General features: G+C 40.6%; 1 long non-coding RNA gene across 1 annotated transcript; it reads left to right on the top strand.

Moving 5' to 3' along the window:
• The first annotated feature begins 339 nt into the window (after nucleotides 1–339).
• On the top strand, nucleotides 340–6,004 carry LOC140066577 (uncharacterized). The gene is made up of 2 exons (XR_011848422.1): nucleotides 340–831; nucleotides 4,726–6,004. It is a non-coding gene; the product is annotated as an uncharacterized lncRNA (long non-coding RNA).
• Nucleotides 6,005–23,556: the final 17,552 nt, after the last annotated feature.

The raw sequence follows: 23,556 nt of genomic DNA, 5'->3' as shown, positions 1-23,556 counted from the left end.
TTGTAAAATGAGCCAACATTTTAATTGCTACCATTTTGCGCGACATTTTGATAATTTTTTATTACATTTTTTATGTCATGTAAAAAGGTGTAAAAGTCGCATATCGGACATTTGGGCGCCATTTCCCGTCTCAGAGGTCACCGCCGGTTATAACCATTATATTTTGATAGATCGGGCATTTTGGGAAGCGATCACCGCAGCAAAGCCCATCTCTGTATGAAGAGGGCTCAGCACGTGAGCCCTCTTCATACACCCTTTATAGCTCCGTGGCGGATATATCCGCCGCTGAGCGTGAAGGGGTTAAACAAATGATCATAACTGGGTTCATCTTTGGGTGGGTGTGATACAAATGTGAAGCATTTGGAGTGTGAATGATAATTACATCAATTAGAATGTGACAATGTGGCCTATTAAGTTTCTAATAAGGACTATACAAAATGGAGTAAAACCTTGTCCTTTGTCTCATCCATGATGTGATCACGCAGTGTTAAAAGCGAGAATCACGCGCCGCAAAGGAAAATAACTAGTCTTCTGCACATACCAGCGCGTGATCATTGATACATATGTTACAAAATGATGATGTGACAGTATCTAGTATGAATAATGCCTTTGTTCATTCTATGTTCGTATATGATACAAAATGATGATGCAGCAGTATCTAATATAGATAATGCCTTTGTTTATGAAATGTTATAAAAGCAAGGGGATCCTGACAGGGGGCAGGGACTTTACAGACGGGACAAGTGGACGCACGTCTGTCTGTGATGCAAGCCGGGAAACTGCCTTCCTCTGTCGAGGTCCCCCGATAGGGAAGTGATGCTACAATATCCGGTAAATATATTGATGTTTGCTTCTCATGATTATAAGAATTATGTGATAAGGATATAATTATATGGTTTTATGTAATTTTAAATAATAAAGTATTACTGTTTTATTAATCCCAATCTGTGTGTTGGTGAGCGCTTCGTATGTTTGGGCAATGCCCGCACTTAGCTGACTCAGTAATACATAAATTGGCGTAGTCAAGGCAGGATATCGGAAGCGATATCTAAAGAACCATAGGGGATATCCTAAAACTAACTACATAGGGTGGAATATTGGACACCGTACATTAGTGCAAATTTTTGACAATTGGCACGGTGCCAAGATGTTCCGGAAAATGAAAGATACCAAAACCACGCCACATGTAGACGTCTCGGGCTGGTCCCAGGCTCCGTATGATAATGTGGTGCAGGAATTGTGTAGTTCAGGATTGTTGGAACCATGGGAAGCAAAATTAAAAGGGTCAGAACCCCTCGATCTAGTACACATACTAGAGGAGGTCCCTGTTAGGTCAGGTGATGCAGTAACCCCTCGATCTAGTACACATACTAGAGGAGGTCCCTGTTAGGTCAGGTGATGCAGTAACCCCTTCATCTAGTACACATACTAGAGGAGGTCCCTGTTAAGACAGGTGATGCTGTAAGCCCTTCATCTAGTACACTTACTAGAGGAGGTCCCTGTTAGGACAGGTGATGTAGTAGGCCCTTCATCTAGTACACATACTAGAGGAGGTCCCTGTTAAGTCAGGTGATGCAGTTGCTTTAGGCAGACATTGTTGGATATTGACAAGTGCCAACAGACGTATGCATGAGCGCAATCAACAACTTCATAGGAAAGAGTCTCAGTTAGAGCAGAAACTGAGTTGGGAGGGAAGAAGGTGGTGTTGGAGTGTAATACCCGCCTTCTGAATGATAAACTACAGCATTATAAGAGCATTGCAGAAAATACTGCTGTAAAAATAGCCCAGAATAAATACAGGAAAAGAAAGGGCAAAGTTAACAAAAACAAGGTACACAAAATTATTGCAGAAGCCTCAATAGATTGGAATCCAGATAAGTGGGATGGGGATGTGTGGGATTCTTCCTCTAATTCAGAATGGGAGGACCCCCCAGACCCTGTAATAGACCCCCCCTGAGTGTTTTAGCCAAACCTATCAGAAAAAGATTAGAGAGAACAGGAGAAAGTGAGATTCAGTGGTTGGTCAGAGTAAGTGAATATGGAGGAACAGGAGTAATGCTGGATGAGGGAGATGTGGGAAAGTTTATCACTCTATCCAAAGACCCTATTACACAGTGTTCTTTTAAGACCTACTTTGTGGATACCGGGATAAGGGTGCAGACTTTACTTTTAATTCTGGCTCACTGTTTCCAGAACAGGTATCCGGCAAAGTTAGATTTGCCGTTGAATGAGAAACCCTGGTATACTATAAGGGATGGTCTTGAGAGACTAAAAGAGGTGGCAATGCGTAGCGCCTTATCTGTATTAGGGATGGAAGATGATTTTCTGAACTACCCTCTCACAGCCAGCATAAGAAATAGTCACACCTCCAGCATATAAAGCAGTCATTTTAACCCTTACGGTAGCAATAACTGGAGAAGCTATTAGCACAGTGTTGGCCAGAATGAGAGCGTTGCAAGATATGAGAGATTAAAAAGAGCCTGCAGCCCCCAAACACTCGGGGAACAGTAAACCTTATAACTCAGATTGGAGGAAAAAAAAAAAAAAACAAGAAGGGGATTCTAGTAGGGTCTTGAGGAAAGATATGTTCCAAGCTCTGCTGAAAGCTGGGGTGAAAAAGAAACATATCGATGGGAAGGAAACTCAGGAATTATAGAGAACGTATAAACAAAAAGTATTATCAGTAAAAAAGGCTAGCACAGGAGAGCCCCTAAAAGAAGGACGTTCTTAAGACATAGGAAATTTCTTGGACAGATTATCAAGATGTGTATCCTTGGGAGGAACTGGCGACCGCGGTTGCAACCAAGGTAACACAAGAAATGGAGAAAAAGTCATTAATCACTGATTTAGGATCAGATAATAAAACAGCATGAGTAGCCAGCCAAACCCCTGTGTTTATAAAAAAGAGATGATCACCCCTATGTTAATCTTAGCATCCACTGGAACAGGGGTAATGTTCAAAGAGTCCCAGCTTTGATTCATACGGGGACGGAGGCTACTTTAATATGTGGAAATCCCAACAAATTTAAAGGTCCTAAAGTACAAATAGCAGGATTAGGTGGTAAGGTGATACCAGGGGTACAAACCAAAGTGGCCCTTAAAATAGATAACTTGCCCATTAGAAACTACCGCGTTTTGGTGGTCCCGATACCAGAATACATTATTGGCATTGATATTCTTAAAGGGATTACACTACATTTGAAAGAAGGAAAATTAGCATTTGGGTAAGAAAAATGGAAATTTAAGCATGTCCGGCATTGGTAGGGAAGGTAAAAATGCCCCCAATACCTATTCTCCCGGCTTCTAAACTAGTTGCCCTGAAACAGTATTGAATTCCCAGGAGATACAAATAAATTGTTGAATACACCCCTACTACTGTTTTTCATGTTGATGCTCATGTACCAACTGATTCACTTGAACGTTCGTTTAATTTCAAAGCAGATAAACAAGCAGTGATCAGAACAGCAGACACTTCTTCCGAAAAGAAAAGCAATCATGGCTTTAGGGTACACAACAAAAGTGGGCACTTGGGAGAAAAAGCTACTTACAGGTGGGCCCAAGAGAGAGGAATTCCTCTAACCCTTGACATAATTAAAGATACCATCCAGAATTGTCCAATATGTCAACATAGCCAGAAAAGAGAAGTTCCCCACACAGTAATGGGACACATAGGTCGAGGACAACTTCCAGCTCCTATTTGGCAAATTGATTTCATTGGCCCTCTGCCGGAAAGCAGGGGATGCAGGTATTTGTGTACGGCAGTGGATACATACTCAAGATTGAGGGTAGGATTTCCTTGTAAGTCTGCCACTCAATGGAGTACACTGAGAACTTTGGAAATTGTTACCCAGTATTATGGAGTCCCGTTGCAAATGCAATCAGACAATGGGTCACATTTTACTGGAGAACAGGTTAAAAAGTATGCACAAGACAACAACATCCACTGGATATATCATATGCCTTACTATCCTCAAGCAGCAGTGTTAGTGGAAAGGATGAATGGGTTGCTTAAAAGCACCCTAAAGAAGCTAAACCCGTCAGACAGTGCATATGGGCAATGGAGGGATCACCTTAGTGAGGCTCTACAGATTTTAAATAATAGGCCCATTACTGATTCAATGACTCCTTTAATGAGGATGTTGACCCTTAATATCACTGTAAAAGTTAATAATATAGTAGATTCACTGCTGTATAAGAAAATTCAGGAGAATGCAGTTACACCCATTCGAGCTACACCACTGTTGGCAGGTTTGGATCTCAACTCAATGGAGGTAAATCTTATCTCCTCAGATAAGGTTCAGGCAATAGCCACTTGTTTAGTATGTAAAATTCCAAAAGATCATTATGAGCTCTGAAAGGATGTGTAGTGTTGGGAGGCGTAATTGATGAAGATTATCAGGGTGAGATGACCAACTTGGGTACAGAGAAAAACCAAACAATTGCCCAGTTATTGCTTATTCCCATCAATAATGCTACTCTAATGCTAGAAGGGTCTTTCCCATCAGAAGTTAACATAAGGGGAGATAAAAGTTTTGGCTCTTCTGATATCAATTTTGGAGCTAAAATATGGGTTCTAAATAACCAAGGACCGCCCTCTCCCACAGAAGTGATAGCGGTGGGGAAAGCTATCATGAGACCTGGAGTAGAAAAATGGGAATATGTTCCACAGGAAAAATGTTACTTGAGAGAATGAGTAAATATAATGTTTATGTTTCTTTCCCTTAGACGTACCTAACTATTGGAATCCTTGGAGGCGGGTATTTGGCCGGAAGTAAACCCTGAACGCCTGGTGCCTTATTGGAAAAGACTAACATCACCACGCTAGGATGGAGTTGGAAAGGAAATCCTACTAATCGAACCTAGGATAATTTCACCTGTTTTGCAAAGAAAACATGTTTGGTTGCTGATATATCTTTTGAACAAGGACAAGGTTGGAGAGGACCACCGGAATCCCCCAGCAACCTATTTAGGCCTTGGTATTTGATGTACCAGGACAATTTGAATACAATCATTGATTCTAAAGTACAATTAAAATGTTGTGAACAGCTAGCAAATTAGCCATGTGCCATTAAGTGATAAGCGGCTAGTCCTAATAACAAAAGTAGATCCAGGACATATTAAAAGAATACCCTCTACTTGTGCCAAAGTGGGGACACAAACACAAAAAACTGTTATAATTACTGCAGTGACATTTCTTCCTCTACCTAATTCTAACCAGAAAAGAAAAAGAAGAGCATTGGCATGACACTTTACTGGGAGTATACGGTGCAGTAACCGGTACTCTCAACGGATTTGATATTGAGACTATAGCCAACAAGCTAAGCCAAGCTGGAAAAGCAATTCAAGATGCATTGACGCTACGGGGACAATGGATGCCTACCATATGGCACCCTTGGCGATAAGCCATTGATGTGGACACTTTTCTAATAAGGACTATTAATAGAACTGATAATATTTTAGAGGGTTTAGAGGTTGATACTGGCACAGTTTTGAATTTCACTCTACGTGCTATGCAAGTAGTATACTATATACAATAACGTGATGCTATGCAAACTAAGTTGATGACTGGGAATGAAGCAGTGTGGCGAGAAGTGTTTAAAACTGCCATACCGAGTCAATCCTGGCTCAAGATTGATGCTCCAAAAATGATGTGTAATGAAACATATCGCGCTGGTATAATCAATGTATACAATGTAACCAAGGTAAAAACTATGTGTAAATTTGTAGTAATGCCTTTACTGTTGGGGCCCCCAGGATCTCAGCACTATTGGATGCCAGAGTTCCAGGGGACCTACATAGATTCACAGAATTATACACATGATTTATCCTTTTGTGATGACACATTAGAGGGAAAGATTTGTAGATTACAATCCAAGACTTATGAATCATGCTTGTTACAGAGTTCTATTAATGTATGTAAATTTACTATATTGCCATTAACCTATCAGTTATTAGTTGAAGTAGCCCCTCAAGAAATATGTGTGGTCACTAATGTTCCTGTTATTCCAAGAATGGAAATGCCCTTTGTAGGATGCATGAAAAATGTATCTGTGTTAGTTTGGAATAATGAAACTTTCTTGTTAATTCATTATCACATCATATCCAAAGATATAAAATGGACTCCACTTCCTCTAGAAGTGCAGTCATGGTATTTGAATTTGACTAAGTTAAAACAATTGATCCAACATTCAAAGTTTGGACAACATTTGATTCAACAATTGAATAAGAGTGTGCAATACCATACTGTCACAACAACTATAGTAGCTGATAAAATAGTTAAGATGGGTTCTTCCATCCAAGAAGCTACATCACATCACTGGTGGGACATTTCCATGGGATATTCTCCATCTGCAGAGAGGATGTTAAATTGGTTGATACATCCTGTGATTGTAATTGCTATTATTGTAATTACATTATCTGGAATTGCTTTATGGCTTATAAATTGTTTACCAGACCACGAGTTGTCATGGTCAACTACAGAAACATCAAATAGTCTACATTGTCAAGGACCGATTGTGATACAAATGTGAAGCATTTGGAGTGTGAATGATAATTACATCAATTAGAATGTGGCCTATTAAGTTTCTAATAAGGACTATACAAAATGGAGTAAAACCTTGTCCTTTGTCTCATCCATGATGTGATCACGCAGTGTTAAAAGCGAGAATCACGCGCCGCAAAGGAAAATAACTAGTCTTCTGCACATACCAGCGCGTGATCATTGATACATATGTTACAAAATGATGATGTGACAGTATCTAGTATGAATAATGCCTTTGTTCATTCTATGTTCGTATATGATACAAAATGATGATGCAGCAGTATCTAATATAGATAATGCCTTTGTTTATGAAATGTTATAAAAGCAAGGGGATCCTGACAGGGGGCAGGGACTTTCCAGACGGGACAAGTGGACGTACGTCTGTCTGTGATGCAAGCCGGGAAACTGCCTTCCTCTGTCGAGGTCCCCCGATAGGGAAGTGATGCTACAATATCCGGTAAATATATTGATGTTTGCTTCTCATGATTATAAGAATTATGTGATAAGGATATAATTATATGGTTTTATGTAATTTTAAATAATAAAGTATTACTGTTTTATTAATCCCAATCTGTGTGTTGGTGAGCGCTTCGTATGTTTGGGCAATGCCCGCACTTAGCTGACTCAGTAACACAGTGGGCACAGTGTGTTGTCGGTGTAAAGCAAAAACGTATGGATGTGCATCTTGCTCATCACTGTGCAGAACATCAGGGTGTGGTACAGAATGTCTGTGCTCCAGTGGTCCCTGATTGATGGCTTCTTTACAAACCCCATACGAAGTATTATGCCCCATTAATTCTTCATCTCTGCTGCAGTCACAGGGGTCCACTTGTGCATAAAATGAAGTGAGGTTTTGGGCAATATTCTGTACAGCATAGAGATTTGTCTGAACTACAATTAAATTTTTTCATAAAAAAAAATACTAAAGTTCACAGCTTTGAGCTTTTCTATCTCAAATTTAATTACAGGTGGGCTCAAAAAGTCTGGGACCTGAGGGGTATTGTCAGGCTCAGTGGATCCTCTGGACCACCGCGGGAGATGGAACTAGCCAACACCTGGGACCAGAGTCTAAGTGGCACCTGGTTTTCACCAGAGCCCGCCGCAAAGCGGGTTGGACTTGATGCGGCAGGATACCACCAGATCGTTCCACAGGTGCGACTAGCCCGCGGTGGCAGCCGAGGTTGAGGTACCTTAGCGGATGACAATCTCGGGGTCAGGTCCAGGCACAGGGTCAGGGCAGGCGGCAGAGATGCAAGATCAAGTCCAAGTCCGGGGTCAGCAACAGGAGGTCCAGGCAGGTGCGAACGGGAACACAGGCACACGGAACACAGCAACATGGAGGAACTAGGGTAACACAGCAACACAGGACTCAGGAGCGGAAACACACAGGGATTCGGAAAAACTGCTGCATTTAAAACAAAAAATTGGTCGCACGGGCCATACTCACATGCACCACGATGAAGACGATGAACTCCGGGGCACCCCAGCGAACTTCGGCGCAGCAGCGCCACCTGGTGGACATTGGAAGCAGGACCTTCATGAATCGCCGGAAGACCCGAATGCTCGTCAGAGAAGCCGCCGCTGGAACGCGAATGGACCGGGTAAGTAAATGTACCCCAATGTGTGTGTGTATATATGCTGTATGTATACGCAGTATATGCGTATATGTGTTTATATGCGCAGATGCTGCATATACTGTATGTGTATATATGCTGTATATACTGTAGATGCTGTATATACTGTATGTGTATATATGCTGTATGTATATTTAGTATATATGCTGTATGCTGTGCTGTATGTATATTTAGCTGTCAGTGGGGCACTGTACAGTACCTTAATTACAGCCATTTTTCTGATATGCAAATGAGCTTTTCTAACTCATGTCTGGTGTATGTGACTCTTCTCTCTCCCATTCTGCCAGTGAACCACTTCACCCTTATTTTGATTGAAGGGTCTCGGCCTCTTCAAATCACTGCTCCGCCCTCTTCTACTTAAGGACTGTCTGTTAATATTCTACTACAGACATATAAAGCTCTATTTACTTATAGGAAATAGTGTAGATTTTTTACACTGTGCCTTATTTTACATTCATGTCATGTAACTAGAGTGACATCATCACAGGTCCTTTAGCCTTCTAACAATAGCATACTGTACCCCATGTATGTAATTGCATGAAATCACACCAGCCACCATGAAGGGTGGAGAGGAATAGAAGTCCATGGAGGCTTCTGTGACTTTATGTGGTCAGATACATGCATGGGGTACAGTTTGAACTGTGATCAGTAAGGAGGCATAAGGCATGGGTGGGATTAGATTTGAGGAGCCAGATGAGCAGGCCTGAGGTATCAGTAGCAGTATTGCAGGGTATTATCATGAGCAAGCAATCAGATGATTGCTTGTTCATGTTCAATGGTGGAACTAATAAAAAAAGGTAAAAAAAAAAAAAAATGTTATTCAGTAAAAAATAAAAATGCCCATAAGCCCCAAAACATATAAAGAGACATAATGCACAAAAAAAGTCTAAATAATAACACAAACCCCACATATATAGTATCACCGCATCCATAACAACCTGTAGAATAAAAGTAAATAATTATTGAGCCTGCACGTTGAACACCGTAAAAAAGTTAAAAATCCACAAAAAATTTATTATTTTTACCTATTTAATCCCTTAAGGACGCAGGGTTTTTCGGCTCATTTCTCGCTCTCCAACTTCAAAAATCCATAACTTTTTCATTTTTACGTGTACAGACCTGTGTGAGGGCTTATTTTGTGCGTAACAAATTTTACTTTCCCGTGATGTTATTTATTTTAACATGCCGTGTACTGCAAAGCTGAAAAAAAATTCCAAATGTGGAAAAATTGAAAAAAAAACGCATGTGCGTCACGTTCTTGTGGGCTCAGTTTTTACGACTTTCACTCTTCGCTCCAAATAACACGCCTACTTTATTCTTTGGTTTGGTGCGATCGCGGTGATACCAAATTTATATAGGTTTTATTGTGTTTTAATACATTTTCAAAAATTAAACTAATGTGTACAAAAAAAGAAAAATTTTTTTTTGCCATCTTCTGACGCTAATAACTTTTTCATACTTTGGCGCACGGAGATGTGTGATTGGTCATTTTTTGCGAAATGAGGCGACATTTTCCGCATTTCGGACATTTGGGCGCCATTTCCCGCCTCAGAGGTCACCGCCGCCCGTAACCGTTTTTATATTTTGATAGATCGGGCATTTTGGGACGTGGCGATACCTAATATGTTTGTGATTTTTACTGTTTATGATGTTTTATATCCGTTCTAGCGAAAGGGGGGTGATTTGAACTTTTAATATTTTATGAATTTTTTTTATTTTTTAAATTTTTTTTTTATTTTTTTTTTCACAATTTTTTAGACCATCTAGGGTACATTAACCCTAGATAGTCAGATCGCTCCTAACATATACTGCAATACTTCTGTTTTGCAATATATGGCATTTTTGCAGCACAATTTGCCGGCGGCGTTGAAATGGTTAATAGCCGCGATCGGTGCAAGCACCGACCGCGGTTATTAGCGGTGGGGGTTTGCTGCAATATGCAACAACCCCCACCTCTGTATGAAGAGGACTCAGCCCGCGAGCCCTCTTCATACATCCCTTATACCTCTGCGCCGTAGAGCTACGGCGCAGAGCGTTAAGGGGTTAAACCCCCAAAAAATGCAATAAAAAGTTATAAAAAAACATATATACTCCAGAATGCAGCATGAATTTTTACGATCTGAAAAAGAAACTAGCTAAAAACAGCCCAAAAACGCCATGTGTGACATCACCCTTGGGGTGAAGACACACATGGCGTTTTTGGGCCGTTTTTGGGCCGTTTTTACTAAGTGCGTTTTCAGATCGTTAAAAACGCATGCGTTTTCAAAAAACGGACGCGTTTTTTAACGCATGCGTTTTTAACGATCTGAAAACGCACTTAGTAAAAACGGCCCAAAAACGGCCCAAAAACGCCATGTGTGTCTTCACCCTTAGGCTGGTGCCACACGTAACGCTTTGTCTGCGTTTGAAAACGCAAACGCAGACAAAGCCGCACCCACCAGGGCGGGCCGCGGCCCGATTGCATCAGCGTTTTTATGGAAACACCTGCAATCGGGAACGAATGGCAGGTGTTTTGCATTAAATTAACACAAAACACCGGCGGCTCATTCACGATCGCAGGCGTTTCCATAGAAACGCCAATGCGATCGGGCCGCGGGCCGTCCCGGTGGGTGCGGCTTTGTCGGCGTTTGCGTTTTCAAATGCAGACAAAGTGTTACATGTGGCACCAGCCTAAGGCCGCGGTCACACGATCCGCTAGGCGTCCGTTCATAACGCGACGCTAGCGCACAGGGGGCGGTCCTCGGCCCGAACGGACATGCTTATCAATCGCATGCGTTTCCCTGTTAACGCATGTGCGGTCGGGCCGAGGACCGCCCCCTGTGCGCTAGCGTCGCGTTATGAACGGACGCCTAGCGGATCGTGTGACCGCGGCCTTACGGTGAAGACACACATGGCGTTTTTGGGCCGTTTTTGGGCCGTTTTTACTAAGTGCGTTTTCAGATCTGAAAACGCACTTTGTAAAAACGGCCCAAAAACGCCATGTGTGTCTTCACCCTTAAGCTATAAACTGGCTGCGTCCTTAAGGAGCTGTGCACATTTTTTATGTTTCTAATGGGTCTGTAAAAACACATGCAGCAAAATGACTAATTGACTAAAAATGTCACTAAAGTGCATTTAGATTTCTGAATTTTCATACAAGTAATATATGCCTGTAACATTTTTAGAAGAAAATAATAAGCAGCATAAAATAATGAGTAATGCTTTAAAATACAGAAGTTTGATATTGAGTTATCTTACTTGAGGTATCCTCCAGGCAATGGTGGCTTCCAGGATTTCCCAAGAGGAGCTGCAACAGAACCACAAGTGTGAAAAAATAACAACTCTATGCCCTGCAGGTTGAAAAGATCAAGTCCTATCAGGTGAGTGGCCTAATGTATCTGAGAATTGGCACAGAAATATCAAAAGGAACTTGATTACTGCAACACCTGCATCCCAAGGTTTAACCCTTGTGACTGTAGTTAGAAGGAGGAAATTTAGTGAGGATGCAGAAGTGAAGACTGCTTATACAGTATGATGTGATTATGCTGTAATATTGGTACTACAGGCAGTCCCCGGGTTACATACAAGATAGGGTCTGTAGGTTTGTTGAATTTGTATGTAAGTTGGAACTATAGATTTTATCATTGTAATCCCAGCCAGAACTTTTTTGGTCTCTGTGACAATTGGATTTTAAAAATGTTGGGTTGTCATAAGAATCAATATTAACACTAAAGCTTCATTACAGACACATTTGATAACTGTTTATTGTAGCCTAAGGCTAAAGTACAATAAATTAACAATATCCAGAGGTCAGTTTGTAACTAGGGGTTGTATGTAAGTCGAGTGTTCTTAAGTAGGGGAACGCCTGTATATAGATGTGTTTAACCCCTACGGGACACAGCCTATTTTGGCCTTAAGGACGAAGACCCATTTTTCAAATATGCCCTGTGTCAGTTTATATGGTTATAAAATTGGAACACTTCAACTTATCTATGTGATTTTGAGATTGTTTTTTTGTGACATATTGTACATCATGATAGTGGTGTTTGTCTGCCAATATGTATTGTAGTTTTTTTTAAAAAAAGCAAAATTTGGCAAAAAATTTGAAAAATTTTCAATTTTCATAGTTTGAAATTTTTGGCTTGCCAGATAAATAATTTTACTTCACAAAAAAGTTTATATCCAACATTTACCATATCTCTAATTTATGTTTTCATCATTTTGACAGAGTTCTTTCACTTTTTTAGGATTTGAGAAGGCTTAAAAATATAACAGCAATTTTCCAAAATAAGAGAAAATTTCCAAAACCAAGTTTTTCTGGGACCAGTACATATCTAAAGTGTTTTTTTGAAGGCATATACATTAGAAACCCCTATAATTCACCCCATTTATAAACTGCACCTCTTCAACAACTCAAAACGGGTATAAGGGTGTCTGTTAACCCTTTAAGCATCTCACAGGAATTCAAATAAAAAAGAGGTAAAGTTAAGAAATTATAATATTTTTTCTATAACAGGTTTAATTAGTTCAAAAAAAATTAAATTTACAAGAGTAAAAGAGTAAATGCATCCTAAATTATGTTATGTGATTTCTCCTGAGTAAGAAAATATCCCACATGTAGATGTGAACTGGTTTTTGGGCACATGCCAGGGCACAAAGCAGAAGGAGGGCCACTGGGCTTTTGAAGAGCAGCATTTTATGAAAAAGCATTCACGTGTCATGTTGCTTTTGTAGATCCCCTGAGGTGTCAGAACAGTAGAAACCCCTGACAAAATGACCCATTTTGGAAACTACACCCCTCAAGGAATATATCAAGGGGTAAAGTGAATGGCTTGACCCTACAGGGGTTTCACAGAATTTATTAACATAGGACTGTGAAAATGAAAATTTACAATTTTTTCAAGAAAATCTCATTTTAGCCCCCAAAATGTCATTTTTAAAAGCAGTTTAGGTTGAAAAGTACCCCAAATTTTGTCACACAATTTCTTCTGAATACGGCAATACCCCATATGTGGTTGTAAGTTGCTGTAGGGGTATATGGCAGGAGTTGGAAAGAGAACAAGGCTTTAGGGCCTTTGGAGAGCAGATTTTGATGAAATAATTTTCATGCCCTATGTCATGTTTGAATAGCTCCTGGAGTACTGTAACAGTGATAAACCCCCCAAAGTGACCCCATTTTGGAAACTACACCCCTCAAGGAATATATCAAGGGGTAAAGTGAATGGCTTGACCCTACAGGCGTTTCACAGAATTTATTAACATAAGACTGTGAAAATGAAAATTTACAATTTTTTCAAGAAAATCTCATTTTAGCCCCCAAAATGTCATTTTTAAAAGCAGTTTAGGTTGAAAAGCACCCCAAATTGTGTCACACAATTTCTTCTGAATACGGCAATACCCCATATGTGGTTGTAAGTTGCTGTAGGGGTATATGGCAGGAGTTGGAAAGAGAACAAGGCTTTAGGGCCTTTGGAGAGCAGATTTTGATGAAATTATTTTCATGCCCCATGTCATGTTTGAATAGCTCCTGGAGTACTGTAACAGTGATAAACCCCCAAAGTGACCACATTTTGGAAACTACACCCCTCAAGGAATATATCAAGGGGTAAAGTGGAAGGTTTGACCCTACAGGCGTTTCACGGTATTTATGAACATAAGACTGTGAAAATGAAAATTTACATTTTTTTCAAGAAAATCTCATTTTAGCCCCCAAAATGTCATTTTTAAAAGCAGTTTAGGTTGAAAAGTACCCCAAATTTTGTCACACAATTTCTTCTGAATACGGCAATACCCCATATGTGGTTGTAAGTTGCTGTAGGGGTATATGGCAGGAGTTGGAAAGAGAACAAGGCTTTAGGGCCTTTGGAGAGCAGATTTTGATGAAATTATTTTCATGCCCCATGTCATGTTTGAATAGCTCCTGGAGTACTGTAACAGTGATAAACCCCCAAAGTGACCCCATTTTGGAAACTACACCCCTCAAGGAATATATCAAGGGGTAAAGTGGAAGGTTTGACCCTACAGGCGTTTCACGGTATTTATGAACATAAGACTGTGAAAATGAAAATTTACATTTTTTTCAAGAAAATCTCATTTTAGCCCCCAAAATGTCATTTTTAAAAGCAGTTTAGGTTGAAAAGCACCCCAAATTTTGTCACACAATTTCTTCTGAATACGGCAATACCCCATATGTGGTTGTAAGTTGCTGTAGGGGTATATGGCAGGAGTTGGAAAGAGAACAAGGCTTTTAGAGAACAGATTTTGATGAAATAATTTTCATGCCCTATATCATGTTTGAATAGCTCCTGGAGTACTGTAACAGTGATAAACCCCCAAAAGTGACCCCATTCTGGAAACTACACCCCTCAAGGAATATATCAAGTGGTAAAGTGGAAGGTTTGACCCTACAGGCGTTTCACCGTATTTATGAACATAAGACTGTGAAAATGAAAATTTACATTTTTTTCAAGAAAATCTCATTTTAGCCCCCAAAATGTCATTTTTAAAAGCAGTTTAGGTAGAAAAGCACCCCAAATTTTGTCACACAATTTCTTCTGAATACGGCAATACCCCATATGTGGTTGTAAGTTGCTGTAGGGGAATATGGCAGGAGTTGGAAAGAGAACAAGGCTTTAGGGCCTTTGGAGAGCAGATTTTGATGAAATTATTTTCATGCCCCATGCCATGTTTGAATAGCTCCTGGAGTACTGTAACAGTGATAAACCCCCAAAGTGACCCCATTTTGGAAACTACACCCCTCAAGGAATATATCAAGGGGTAAAGTGGAAGGTTTGACCCTACAGGCGTTTCACGGTATTTATGAACATAAGACTGTGAAAATGAAAATTTACATTTTTTTCAAGAAAATCTCATTTTAGCCCCCAAAATGTCATTTTTAAAAGCAGTTTAGGTTGAAAAGCACCCCAAATTTTGTCACACAATTTCTTCTGAATACGGCAATACCCCATATGTGGTTGTAAGTTGCTGTAGGGGTATATGGCAGGAGTTGGAAAGAGAACAAGGCTTTTAGAGAACAGATTTTGATGAAATAATTTTCATGCCCTATATCATGTTTGAATAGCTCCTGGAGTACTGTAACAGTGATAAACCCCCAAAAGTGACCCCATTCTGGAAACTACACCCCTCAAGGAATATATCAAGTGGTAAAGTGGAAGGTTTGACCCTACAGGCGTTTCACCGTATTTATGAACATAAGACTGTGAAAATGAAAATTTACATTTTTTTCAAGAAAATCTCATTTTAGCCCCCAAAATGTCATTTTTAAAAGCAGTTTAGGTTGAAAAGTACCCCAAATTTTGTCACACAATTTCTTCTGAATACGGCAATACCCCATATGTGGTTGTACGTTGCTGTAGGGGTATATGGCAGGAGTTGGAAAGAGAACAAGGCTTTTAGAGAACAGATTTTGATGAAATAATTTTCATGCCCTATATCATGTTTGAATAGCTCCTGGAGTACTGTAACAGTGATAAACCCCCAAAAGTGACCCCATTCTGGAAACTACACCCCTCAAGGAATATATCAAGTGGTAAAGTGGAAGGTTTGACCCTACAGGCGTTTCACCGTATTTATGAACATAAGACTGTGAAAATGAAAATTTACATTTTTTTCAAGAAAATCTCATTTTAGCCCCCAAAATGTCATTTTTAAAAGCAGTTTAGGTTGAAAAGCACCCCAAATTTTGTCACACAATTTCTTCTGAATACGGCAATACCCCATATGTGGTTGTAAGTTGCTGTAGGGGAATATGGCAGGAGTTGGAAAGAGAACAAGGCTTTAGGGCCTTTGGAGAGCAGATTTTGATGAAATTATTTTCATGCCCCATGCCATGTTTGAATAGCTCCTGGAGTACTGTAACAGTGATAAACCCCCAAAGTGACCCCATTTTGGAAACTACACCCCTCAAGGAATATATCAAGGGGTAAAGTGGAAGGTTTGACCCTACAGGCGTTTCACGGTATTTATGAACATAAGACTGTGAAAATGAAAATTTACATTTTTTTCAAGAAAATCTCATTTTAGCCCCCAAAATGTCATTTTTAAAAGCAGTTTAGGTTGAAAAGCACCCCAAATTTTGTCACACAATTTCTTCTGAATACGGCAATACCCCATATGTGGTTGTAAGTTGCTGTAGGGGTATATGGCAGGAGTTGGAAAGAGAACAAGGCTTTTAGAGAACAGATTTTGATGAAATAATTTTCATGCCCTATATCATGTTTGAATAGCTCCTGGAGTACTGTAACAGTGATAAACCCCCAAAAGTGACCCCATTCTGGAAACTACACCCCTCAAGGAATATATCAAGTGGTAAAGTGGAAGGTTTGACCCTACAGGCGTTTCACCGTATTTATGAACATAAGACTGTGAAAATGAAAATTTACATTTTTTTCAAGAAAATCTCATTTTAGCCCCCAAAATGTCATTTTTAAAAGCAGTTTAGGTTGAAAAGTACCCCAAATTTTGTCACACAATTTCTTCTGAATACGGCAATACCCCATATGTGGTTGTAAGTTGCTGTAGGGGTATATGGCAGGAGTTGGAAAGAGAACAAGGCTTTTAGAGAACAGATTTTGATGAAATAATTTTCATGCCCTATATCATGTTTGAATAGCTCCTGGAGTACTGTAACAGTGATAAACCCCCAAAAGTGACCCCATTCTGGAAACTACACCCCTCAAGGAATATATCAAGTGGTAAAGTGGAAGGTTTGACCCTACAGGCGTTTCACCGTATTTATGAACATAAGACTGTGAAAATGAAAATTTACATTTTTTTCAAGAAAATCTCATTTTAGCCCCCAAAATGTCATTTTTAAAAGCAGTTTAGGTTGAAAAGCACCCCAAATTTTGTCACACAATTTCTTCTGAATACGGCAATACCCCATATGTGGTTGTAAGTTGCTGTAGGGGTATATGGCAGGAGTTGGAAAGAGAACAAGGCTTTTAGAGAACAGATTTTGATGAAATAATTTTCATGCCCTATATCATGTTTGAATAGCTCCTGGAGTACTGTAACAGTGATAAACCCCCAAAAGTGACCCCATTCTGGAAACTACACCCCTCAAGGAATATATCAAGTGGTAAAGTGGAAGGTTTGACCCTACAGGCGTTTCACCGTATTTATGAACATAAGACTGTGAAAATGAAAATTTACATTTTTTTCAAGAAAATCTCATTTTAGCCCCCAAAATGTCATTTTTAAAAGCAGTTTAGGTTGAAAAGTACCCCAAATTTTGTCACACAATTTCTTCTGAATACGGCAATACCCCATATGTGGTTGTAAGTTGCTGTAGGGGTATATGGCAGGAGTTGGAAAGAGAACAAGGCTTTTAGAGAACAGATTTTGATGAAATAATTTTCATGCCCTATATCATGTTTGAATAGCTCCTGGAGTACTGTAACAGTGATAAACCCCCAAAAGTGACCCCATTCTGGAAACTACACCCCTCAAGGAATATATCAAGTGGTAAAGTGGAAGGTTTGACCCTACAGGCGTTTCACCGTATTTATGAACATAAGACTGTGAAAATGAAAATTTACATTTTTTTCAAGAAAATCTCATTTTAGCCCCCAAAATGTCATTTTTAAAAGCAGTTTAGGTTGAAAAGCACCCCAAATTTTGTCACACAATTTCTTCTGAATACGGCAATACCCCATATGTTTTTGTAAATTGCTGTAGGGGTATATGGCAGGAGTTGGAAAGAGAACAAGGCTTTTGGAGAGCAGATTTTGATGAAATCATTTTCATGCCCCATGTCCTGTTCGAATAGCTCCTGGAGTACTGTAACAGTGATAAATCCCCAAAAGTGACCCCATTCTGGAAACTACACCCCTCAAGGAATATATCAAGGCGTTTGGTTAATGGTTTGACTCTACAGGTCAAGTTTTACAGTATTCATTAGCATATGACTGTGGAAATGAAGAATTAGAATTTGTTCAAGCAAATGTCACTTTAGCTCCTGAAATTCCATTTTTACAAGGGGTGAAGTAGCTAAATGTCATTTTTAAAAGCAGTTAAAGGTAGAAAAGAACCCTGAATTATGCCACACAATTTCTCCTGAGTATGGCAATACTCCAAATGTGGTTGTAAATTGCTTTTTTAGTGAAATAGCAAGGTTCAGAATGGAGGGAATGCTATTTTTGAAGTTTAGTTTTGGCTGAAATATCTCGGAGTCATGTTATTTTTGCACATACCCAAAGGTACAGTGAAAGCCCCCAACATGTGATCCCTTTTTGAAAGTGATAAAATTTGATCTTGGTCACTTATGTAGAATTTAGTGAAAAGCCGAGGTTAAATTTTAGCTTTTCATTTTTCCACAAATGTTACATTCATAAGACACTTTTTCAGACACTGACCTGCGCATAAAAATGAAACAATACTTTGTAACATTTATCAGGCTGTATCTTATGTGTGGCATCGGATTTGTAATTTTTGGGCAGCACTGGCATAGGCCTATAAATGTGCAGATAACATCATTAGGTATTCATCTAAGGGTATAATGATGCTTTTAGTTTTGTTATAAAAATTAAAAAATGGGCAAAATAAAAAAAATGGGCAAATAACAGAATGGCACTGATGGGATTTTTCCAAATTACACTTCCAGGGCTGTGTGGTAGATTCGGAAGCAATCCTTCATACACAGCCCAGGTTTGGAAGGACATGTGTCACATTGGTATATGGTATCCTTGCGGATACCATTCTTTGTGCACACACGGCATCTTTTTTGGGCGTTTCGCTTTTTCTCTGTTGGTGGCACCACAGACGGAAAATGTTGCCCTGGTACTATTCGGGGAACATTTATTGATGAGGCAGAGCTTTCCCCTTCCCCTTCACCCAGGAGGAGTGATTTGATGATATTCTCCTGATACTCTAAGTATTTACCCTGGTGGCCGGCCTGTCTGAAAATGACAAAGGAGTTGTACATTGCCATCTGTACAAGGTGGATTGCTAGTTTTTTGTACCAGATTCGGTTTTTTCTAGTCGCTGTGTAGGGCTTCAAAATCTGGTCATTTAAATCAACCCCCCCCATAAATTTATTATAATCCTGTATACATACAGGCTTCTGGATGGTGGTGGAAGTGCCACGCAGGGTGACAGGGGTACAGCTGGCATCATGAACTGTTGTCAGCATCATCACCTCTTTTTTATCTTTAAATTTTAAGCACAGCACCCCCTCATTTTGCACTGCTCTGCTTTCGCCAGCTCTCAGCGTTTGACTGACAAAAGTTTTGGGAAGGGGTTTATGATTTTTTCGCACTGTCCCACAGGCCATTGTACTTTTGTCCATGAGACATTTAAACAGGGGAACGCTTGAATACCAATTGTCGGTATATAAGTGGTACCCCTGATTAAGTAGTGGGAATATAAGGTCCCACACAATTTTTCCATTTGTGCCAATGTGTGGTGGACATTCTGGGGGCTGTATTGTCCTGTCTTTGCCCTCATATACACGGAATGAAAATGTGTATCCTGTGTCTGCCTCACACAATTTATATATTTTTATTCCGTATCTGGCTCGCTTATTAGGCAGATACTGCCGGAATTTAACTCTCCCCTTGAAGCTCATTAGGGACTCATCTACTGAGATTTCCCTTTGAGGGGTGTAGACAGCTGAAAATTTTTCTTCTAAAAATGTTAGAACGGGGCGTATTTTAAAAAGTCGATCATAGTTTGGGTCATCCTGGGGTAGGCATAAGGAATTATCCGCAAAATGAAGAAATTTTTGTATAGCTTCGAATCGGGACCTGGACATTATTGTGTGGTACAGCGGGCAGTAGTACAGAACATCCGTGGACCAATAGGATCTTATTTTAGGCTTTTTTGTAAGGCCCATATTTAAAACAAGGCCCCAATACTTTAACATTTCCCCACAGTTTGTAGGGTGCCACCTATAAGGCCTGGCATAAAAAGAAGATGGATTTGCCCGTATAAATTCTTCAGCATATATATTGGTTTGTTCTACCATTAATTGGACCAAATTGTCCGTAAAAATTAATTTGAAAAAACCGAGGGCAGAGAGCCCTTCAGTAGGGACCTTAATCCCTGCTACTGCAGTAAATGCCGGAATTTGGGGGGTGTAATCTGTTAAGGGTTCCCAATCTAAATCCTCAGGCAGAACCTGAGCACTAACTCTCCTACGACTACGAGGGGGTTCTCCTGAATCGCTGGAGGAGGAATCACGAAAAAACTCAGGTTCTCCCTCACTGGCACTTTCAGTATCTGAGGCAAGCATGGCGTACGCTTCCTCAGCGGAGTACATCCTCACTGCCATTTTATAAACTACGAAACACGACACAACAATTATTTTTTTATTATTTTTCTTTTTTTTTTAACACTAACGCTGACTAACTAATGGACTGACAGGGACGGAATGACAAATGACAATGACAGACGGTGACTGACACTAATGAACGAACAACCTTTTTTTTAAATTTTTTTTAGTTTTTTTTACACTTACAGACACTGACTAACCCACTAAACCACTGACAAACTGACGGTAACTAACAAATAATACAGCTAACGGACAATGACTATCACTGTCAGTAACAGATATAATCTATCTAAAGCGACACTAAATAACTAATGTGACGGACTGACAGCGAACTGACACTAAGTAACTAATGCGACGAATTCACGGCGCACTGACACTAAGTAACTAACGCGACGAATTCACGGCGCACTGACACTAAGTAACTAAAGCGACAAATTCACGGCGCACTGACACTAAGTAACTAATGCGACGGACTGACGGCGCACTAAGACTAAGTAACTAACGCGACGAATTGACGGCGCACTGACACTAAGTAACTAACGCGACGAATTGACGGCGCACTGACACTAAGTAACTAATGCGACGAATTGACGGCGCACTGACACTAAGTAACTAATGCGACGAATTGACGGCGCACTGACACTAAGTAACTAATGCGACGGACTGACGGAGCACTGACACTAAGTAACTAATGCGACGGACTGACGGAGCACTGACACTAAGTAACTAATGCGACGGACTGACGGCGCACTGACACTAAGTAACTAACGCGACGAATTGACGGCGCACTGACACTAAGTAACTAACGCGACGAATTGACGCCGCACTAACACCTAAGCTACCTAAAACTTTTTTTTAGATTTTGAAAAAAAAAAAAAAAGAAGAGAACTCTCCCTTATGAATGGGAGGTGAAGGGGTCAGGTGCTGGGGGCACAAAGAAGGGCGATTAGGGGTTTATGGGGTGATTTGACGGTGTGGGGGCAGACGATTCACTGACAGGCTCTGATCTCTCCAAATTCTCTCAACCAACAGAGAGATCAGAGCCTGTCTGCACAGATACTGTGCCCGCCTGTGACCCTGCTTCACTGTGATTGGTGGGTTCGATCTGATCCACCAATCACAGTGATAGCCAGCGATGGACCACATCTATTGGTCCATCGCTGGTCACATGTCTGGGGTCAAGAATCGCCGGTGCCCGGTCGCTGTCTATGCAGACAGCGATCCTAGGCACCGGCAATCAGAATGTGACACTGCTGTGACAGGCGGTTCTGTGCAGAACCGCCTGTCACAGCGATCGTCGGCAGTGGACCCACAGCAGCGGTCCATTGCCGGTGACAGGGGAGTGCAGGCTGTCCGTGACAGCCGATCTCCCCGTTCCCGGACACTGTCTGTACAGACAGTGAGACCGGGAACCTCCGATGCCGGCTCCGATGCTGTGACAGCCGGTTCTGTACAGAACCGGCTGTCACAGCGATCGTGGACAATGGACCAATAGGAACGGTCCATTGTCGGCAAGCCTGGGAGGTCAGCTATACATCCCAGCTGACCTCCCAGGTCCCGGGCACTGTGTGTAGCTACAGTGCGCCCCGGGAGAGAGGACGTTATAGTGCGTCCTGGTGCGCTAATGAAGCTCTCACCAGGACGTACTATAACGTCTAGGTGCCTCTAGGGGTTAAATCTTTTAGTAAATAAACTTCTTATGTGTAATGGGTGAACACTGCTTTAACCCCTAGGCGCACCAGGACGTTATAGTACGTCCCCGGGGCTAGATGCTTAGCGCACGGGGACGTTCTATAACGTCCTGCTTCTGGCACCGGCTCACGACTAGTACAGCTGTCTAGTACAGCTGACAGCCTGCGCTAACACCCGCGATCGGAGCCGGCTCCGATCGCGGGTGTTAACCCCTTACACGCCGCGGTCAAACATGACCGCGGCGTGTAAGGGTGTTTGCCCTGTGTATCGGATCCCCCGTGCCGCTTACCGGGGGATCCGATCCACTTCTGGGCAGCTCCGAGGACTGGCATGTGCCCCGGAGCTGCCCGGTCTCCATGGCAGTCAGACCCCTTCCGGGTCTGACTGTAAACTGTCTGAGCATGCGCAAGCTTGCTCAGACAGTTTACACTGCTCTACAATAAAATAGTATTGTAGAGCAGTGTATTGAACTTAAACCAGTGATCAGAGCATCACTGGTTCAAGTTCAAGTATGTATAAGTAAAAATATGCAAAAACACTTAACACTACACATTATAATAAATAAAAAATAAATACATAAAAATATAAGCCCCTAAAATGTCACTTTCCCATAAAAACACTTAATGAAGTATAAAAAACGCAAAAACACAAAAAAACCCGCATATTTGGTATTGCCGCGTCCGTAACAATCTGTATAATAAAACAGAATCGTTACTGGACCCGCACGGTACACGCCGTAGAAAAAAAAAACGCAAAAACGTTCCGAAAAAAGATAATTTTTAATTAATACCCTATAAAAAAAGTGCTCTAAAAAGTAATTTAAAAAATGTTATGCACTCCAAAATAAGCCCACTAAAAAGAACAACTCTTCTCGCAAAAAATAGGTCCCTAACCAGATTTGTCAGCCGAAAAATAAAAAAGTTATGCATATGAAAAGATGGTGATGCTAAAATGAACAAGATTTTCTCCAAATTGGTTTTTATTCAGTACAATTGAATAAAATACACAAAACCCCCACATATTTGGTATTCCTGCGTCTGTAACAATCTGCATAATAAAACAGAATCGTTATTAGATCCGCAAAGTGAACCCCGTAAAAAACAAAACAAAAAAAAGCTCCAGAAAAAAGATCATTTTCAATTAATACCCTATAAAAATGCTCTAAAAAGGGATTTAAAAAATGTTATGCACTCTAAAATAAGACCACTAAAAAGAACAATCCTTCTCGCAAAAAATAAGCCCTTAAACAGATTTGTGAGGCGAAAAATAAAAAAGTTATGCATATGAAAGACGGTGATGCTAAAATTAACAACATTTTTGCCAAATTACTTTTTATGCAGTAAAAATGGGAAAAAATAAAAAATCTATATAAATGAGGTCTTTCCATAGCGTCCCCCATGACGGCACCTGGAGGTTGC

Source organism: Engystomops pustulosus, chromosome 1 (genome assembly GCF_040894005.1).
Source record: "Engystomops pustulosus chromosome 1, aEngPut4.maternal, whole genome shotgun sequence".
Classification (NCBI taxonomy): Eukaryota; Metazoa; Chordata; class Amphibia; order Anura; family Leptodactylidae; genus Engystomops; species Engystomops pustulosus.
This window is presented reverse-complemented; position numbering and strand designations above follow the sequence as displayed.